This window comes from Hyperolius riggenbachi, chromosome 9 (genome assembly GCF_040937935.1).
Source record: "Hyperolius riggenbachi isolate aHypRig1 chromosome 9, aHypRig1.pri, whole genome shotgun sequence".
In the NCBI taxonomy this organism is placed as follows: Eukaryota; Metazoa; Chordata; class Amphibia; order Anura; family Hyperoliidae; genus Hyperolius; species Hyperolius riggenbachi.
In genome coordinates, this window is record NC_090654.1 from 212,654,207 (window position 1) to 212,661,246 (window position 7,040).

The window sequence follows — 7,040 nt, forward strand, 5'->3', positions numbered from 1 at the left end:
AGGGGGTCTTGGTCACGATTTTCAGAAATAGCAATGTGTTTATGCCTCCGACTGCACCAAAGTGGCCACCATTAAGGTGAGTCCTACTCTAACCATGCAAGAAATACTACTTCTCTTCGCATCTTTTTCATGGGCACAGTGCCAAAAGCCCAAGAGCCAAAAAAATGTGAATGAAATTGAAATTAAAAAGTTCTCACCTTCCAACAAGTTACTGACTGGTATATCTGGATATACGTAATTATATTCTGTGACTGTGCTAGGGGCAGGTGAGGTTATGCATGCTCACAGGGGATTGTAATAAAAAAGGCAAGGGGGTAAGCAACACAAACCATACAATTATAAAAAATGTATGCATGCAGCAGTGGAGTTCCCCAATCTCTATATAAGAAAATATACACATACAAGGGGCTGCAGTCAAACTTTACAGCATAGCTTTAGTGAATGCGCTTCAGCATCTCTAACTGCACCAAAGTGCCCCTCATTCGGTGAGTTCCACTCTAACCATGCACAAACACGGGGACACAGGCACAGCGGCACAGAAACAGACACGGGGACACAGGCACAGCAGGACAGAGGCAGATACAGTCAGGGACACAGGCACAACGGGACAGTGTCAGATACAGTCAGAGACACAGGCACAGCAGGACAGAGGTGGACTTGGGGACACAGGCACAGGGACACAGGGACAGCGGCACAGAGGCAGACACGGGGACACAGACACAGCGGGACAGAGGCAGATACAGGGACACAGGCACAGCATGACAGAGGTGGACAGGGACACAGGCGGACATGAGGACACAGGCACAGTGGGACAGTGGAGGACACGGGGACACAGATGCAGCAGGACAGAGGTGGACATGGGGACACAGGCACAGGGGAATTGAGGAGAACACACCGGGTTACAGAGGCAGACACAGCAGAACAGAGGGGGACATGTGGCTGATGCCAGGTTCGCTGCAGAGTTTCGCTGTACTGCAGTCTGAATTGTATTATTTGGATCATATGACGTACCAGTCCCCCCTACCCACACACACACACTTTTGGGGAAGAAAAAGTGTGTCTTATGGTCTGAAAAATATGGTAATTCCCAAGGCCAGTTCTAGACTTTTTGCTGCCTGAGGCAAACTTGTGAGGATGGCGCCCCCCCCCATAGGTAGTATAATTGCCCCCAGTATAGGTAGCCTAAAGGGGGTAGCAGCCAGTAAGGGGGAGCAGCTTCCCGGTCATAGCCCTCTTCCCCTGTAAAAACAGCATAGTTTCTCATGTACATTTGTTATCATTTGTTCTGTTTTTTGTGCGATGTTGCCATGTGCTTCAAAATTAAAGAAATACACAGCCACATGCTTCCAGGTAAAAAAAATCAAATAGTTGCATGCCTCCAGATCAAAGAATCAAGTCACATGCCGCACAGTAGGTAGTCACAAGCATCCAGATAAAATGAAGTAGTCACACAACTCCAGATAAAATATTTAAGTAGCCAGGTGCCTCATGAGAAACAAATGAAATAGCCAGGTGCATCAAGATAAAATAATTAAGCAGCCAAGTGTGCCCTATATACAGAAATTAACTAGCCATGCTCCCCAGATTACAGAATGAAGTGGCAATGTACCCCTATTTAACATTATTATGTAGCCAAAACTGCCCCTAGATATTAGGTAGCCATAGCTGTCCCCCCAATTAACAGTATTAAGTTGTCCTTAAGTTGTCCCCTATATAGCATTATTATGTAGACAGATGTGCCTCTCAAATAGTATTAGGTAGCTAAAAGTATGCACAAAAGTTGGCCCTTCTTATTAGCTACACTAGCCGGATTTGGATTTGGCGACAACTTCATCAAATGGGTCCAAATACTATACACCAAACCAATGGCAAAAGTCTGCACAAACTCCTCCCTGTCACCCTCCTTTTCAATCAACCGGGGTACTAGGCAGGGGTGTCCACTTTCCCCGCTACTCTATGCTCTCTCAGCTGAACCGCTAGCATGCACAATTAGATCCGATCCTCAGATCATGGGCCTCTGTGTCGGTGGTATTGAGAAAAAAATCAGCCAATATGCTGATGACACTATATTATACCTAGCTGACCCACACACTTCCCTTGCTAGACCCTTTGACCTCATTAGTAAGATGGGCCGTTACTCAGGTCTCTCTGTGAACTGGGGGAAGTCGACCATTATGGGACTAGACAACCCTGTAGTTACTTCTGCCAGTTTACCCTGTCCTCTGCAAATTGTGACTAAATTTAAATATTTTGGTGTCTTTATTACAGCTAACCCGGCACAGTACTATATTAATAATGTGCTTCCGTTATTACCTATGGTCCAAACTAAAATTTCCTCATGGACCAAGTTGCCCCTATCAGTAGTCGGACGTGTTAACCTCATTAAGATGGTTCTATTCCCCAAAATTCTATATATCATACACAATTCCCCTGTCTATATCATGATGAACTTCTTTAGGAAACTTAAATCTTTGCTAATATCACTTATATGGGCCAAATCACGCTCCAAACTTAATTATAAGACACTGCAATGTCCCTCTGCCTCAGGTGGTCTAGCTCTTCCTGCTATACGTCTTTACTATTTCGCTGCCCAGCTTGAACACCTCTCCCATTGGTTCATTACCAACTCTTCCCAATCCCCAGAATTACTAGGCCACTCTGAGCTTGATAAGTCAAATAACTTGCCCTTTGCTCTTCTTAAAGGTACTCTACTCTCTAAGTTATACAACAATACCATTTTAAAACCGGCACTTTGATTTGGCGAGCAATTAATAAGATCTTTCCTAAATCCTCTCTGGAATATCACACCCCTCTCTGGAATAATCCTTCTCTCCCTGAATTAGCAAAACTTGAGAATACTAATATGTGGTCTGACAAAGGCATTATATATTTGGGTCAAATTCTACGCAACTGCAGTGTCCTTCCTTTCTCCATTTTGAAAAATCAATTTTCATTGTTACCTATTCATCACTTCATGTATATTCAACTGTATCACGCTTTGCAGGCTCAATTTCCAAATGGTTTACCCCTAACCAGAATTTCTCCAATTATGGAAGAATTAAAGGATGGCCCTCGCAAACACCACATAGGTCTGATATATCAGATTTTGTTAGAACCAAACACCACACCTATAATTGAAAAAGCTATGGCAAAATGGACAGACCTTGGAGTACGACTTGACGAGGAGGAATGGGATGACTGTGTATCATCCCCTAAACGTGTTTCTCCCTGCCTGAAAGACAGGCTAACACAATTATACACCCTACATCAGAGTTATCTTACTCCAGCCCGCATAACCAAGTACGCCCCCTCTGCTTCTAAATCTTGCCCTAAATGTTTAGCTCTCAATCCATCCTTCTTACACCTAATCTGGCAATGTCCCCCAGTTGCTGACTTTTGGAAACAAGTTACTGATTTTTTGCATGATTTGATGGGATCCCCTGTTTCTCTAGACATAAAATCCTGCCTATTAAATCTCTTAGATGAAGATACACCCAAATTCGATAAAGTGTTACTAACTGAAACCTTATTTGTGGCCAAGCAATGTGATACCTTTAGATGGCTGTCTCCCATTCCTCCTTCTATAGAAACCTGGAAAACCAAGGTCAAACAAGTTCTTCCTTATAAAAAATTAATATACGCTCATCGAAACTGCCCGGGCATATTTAATAAAGTCTGGGATCACTGGATAGACAGATGTATCTCCTAATCTGTATGGATATGTCACTTTACCCATTTGTTCTTTCCTTGATTTCCCTCTTACCCTTTCCAATATGATGTGTTAGGCTATACTTGAGGTTATTACATGCTATATGCTAATACTTGAATACTTATTGTACACTGTGGAAATCGTTCGAATACGTATTATTGTACTGTTTTGCAAATCCCAATAAACACTTTTGATTGACAAAAAAAAAAGTATGCACAAAAGTATTAGGTATACAGGCCCACCAATACTAATAGGTAGCCAGTATAAGTATCCAAAAGTAGCTTTCTCAATATAGAAGGTTGCCCCCAGTTTAGATTGCTTCCCTCCCCAAGCATAGGTATTGAGAGGTGTCCACCCAGTATAATAGCCCTAGGCCCTTCAACAGAGGTGGTAAAAGGTGTACCCCAGTATTAATAGCCCCCATATAGAATGTAATAGGTTTTCCCCCATATAAGTAGCCCCCGATATAGGAAGTGAGAGATGTCCCCTAGTACAAGCAGCCTGCCCCCCCCCCCAGTTTAAGTAACAAGAGATGTCCCCAGTATAAGTACCCCCACTCCCAGTTTAGGTAGTGAGAGGTGACCCGACCCCAGCATAGGAAGTCCACCCAGTCTAGGTAGTGAGTGGTGCCCCTATTGTAGGCACCTCCCCCCCCAGTTTAAATAGTGAGTGGTGCCCCCCAGTGTAGGAAGCCCCCCCCCCAGTTTAGGTATTGAAAGGTGTCCCCAGCATAGGCAGACCCCCAGTCTATGCAGTGAGTGGTACCCCCAGTGTACGCCACCCCAATTTATATAGTGAGTGATGCCCCCAGTATAGGCAATCCCCCCAGTTTAGGTAGTGAAAGGTGTCCCCAGCATAGGCAGACCCATAGTCTAGGCAGTGAGTGGTACCCCCAGTGTATGCACACCCCAGTTTATATAGTGAGTGATGCACCCAGTATAGGCGGCTCCCCAGTTTAGGTAGTGAGAGGTGCAGCATAGGCAGCCACCCGTCTAGGTAGTGAGTGCTACCCCCAGTGTAGGCATGTCCCCAGTGTAGCATGGGGTAGAACAGCAGGGAAACCGGAACATTTACCACTCACTACACCACTCAAATCCATCTCCACATCTTCTCGCACTCCCCTTGCCCCGCCCACTGGTAGATTACCTGATCTACCACTAATTAAAGGACAACTGTAGCGAGAAGGATATGGAGGCTGTCTGGCTATCCTGTTGATCCTCTGCCTCTATTATTTTTAGCCACAGACCCTGAACAAGCATGCAGCAGATCAGGTGTTTCTGTCAAGATTGACAAGATTAGCTGCATGCTTGTTTCTGGTGTTATTCAGACACTTCTGCAGCCAAATAGATCAGCTGGGCTTCCAGGCAACTGGGATTGTTTAAAAGGAAATAAATATGGCAGCCTCTCACTTAAGTTGTACTTTAAATAGTACATAGCCACCTTTAGCACAACATTAGCAGTAGCTGTAAAAGTTTCATAAATTACAGAATAGTTCAAAGAATGTAAATGTGTATGTTAATTATGGAAATGTGTTAATTTATGTGCACAATTATCTGCTAATTTAATACAAAACTTTGTTCATGTTATTAAACATGTTTAAATCTGATTGTCAGCAAAAAAAAAAAGTTTACATAGGCAATAGTTACATAGATGTGGATGCAGGAATGTATGTTGAACTTTAAAGAGGAACTATAGTGAAAATAACATCTGATTGCTTATTTGTTTACAATATTCATTTATAAATTATTTAGTCAGTGTTTACCCTTTGTTAAGGGCCTGTTTCCACTAGCCACTGTGCATCCTACGAGACACGCGGCCCTTGTGTGCGAATACGCAGATGAATCCCGGAAGCCGTGCCATGCACAACTATGGGAGTCGCTGCCTCTCGCATGGAAAAATGCTGCAATGTCGGCCAAAACGCTATGGCAAGCAAACGGTGACAGCATTATCCCCTATAGCAGAGTTTCCCCACGCGATTTGCCTGCAGGGAAACTCTGCAGATTCGGCCCGATTTACACAGTGGTGGAAACGGGCCCTAAGTCTTTCCTCTCCCTGATTTACATTCATTTATCACTGGTGGCAGGGCCGGTTCTAGCTACAATGGGGCCCCAGGGCATAAGTAACTTGTGGGCCCCCTAACTCTCCCCTTCCAACCAATTACCCCCAGGCCCGATCCAATCTGCCCCTCCCCCCACCACACAATATCAGGCGCTAGTCTACTTTAGGGGACCAGTAGGAAACCATGTAGAGAACAGTTAGTTCTCCAATGACAGCACAATCTACAGCACAAAGCACTGTGATTGGCCACATAGTGCGGGCGTAGATTACTACAACCTATCTGAAACCTAGGAGTTTAGAGATGGTGTTGTCCACCCACTTGCATTAGCTGAATTTCCTTATGAGGTTTCCTGCTGGGTCCCCTAAAGTAAACAAGTCCCCAATATCATTAGGTGTCCATTATATGTCCCCTAAAAAACATTTTTGGGGTTCTCGTTATTCACATCCTCCTTTTCCTATACAAAGTAAACACACAGCATCAGGGTCACCATAGCATCATAGCTGGAGGGGAAGAGGGGCACCTTGGAGGGCCCCCACAGGCTCTAGGGCCCTGGGGCAATTGCCCCCTTTGCCTTTATGGAAGTGCCGGCCCTGACTGGTGGCAATGTCTTTAGTCCTGTCAGGTGATCTCTGCGGAATATTTGGCTACTGAGAGTTATGAAGCCAGTACAAAATATACCTGTTGTCCCAGAATTATCTGGGAGGAAGATATACAGCAATATATAAATATAGGCAGTGATTCTGATGCTGAAACAAGGAAAATTACTGTAAAAATTGTGCATCCGAAAAATTTTAACTGATTCTATTCTCACATTATTGATGCCAAAGACCCCAAAGCTCACAAACCTGGTCATTGACCGACTGTGCGTCATGGTTAGAAAAAGTGGCCGGACCCAACTGCCACCAAACACATACTCGAGCAATGCCAGGTCTTCAGCTAGTATTTTGATATAAAATTATTAATTCATACATTTGTTACCATAGCACATCCAAAAAAGGGAAGACCCTTTAAGGGATAGAAATGTCAAAAAAAAAGTTTAGTAAGGTTTTTTTTTTGTAATTGAAATTAGGGAGAAAATGTGTTGCACAACCGATTAAATGACTCCTTTATCTAATTTCACACGATTCTTTAAAGCTGACGAAATTAATTTGAAAGACAAGTTTGGAATTTGCCTGTATGTCAGGGGTTATGCAACTTCTTTACATAAGATCACACAGATGTGTTTATTCACTTTTTTCAGATTTACAGCTGCGTTATGAAAATTTGCCCTGT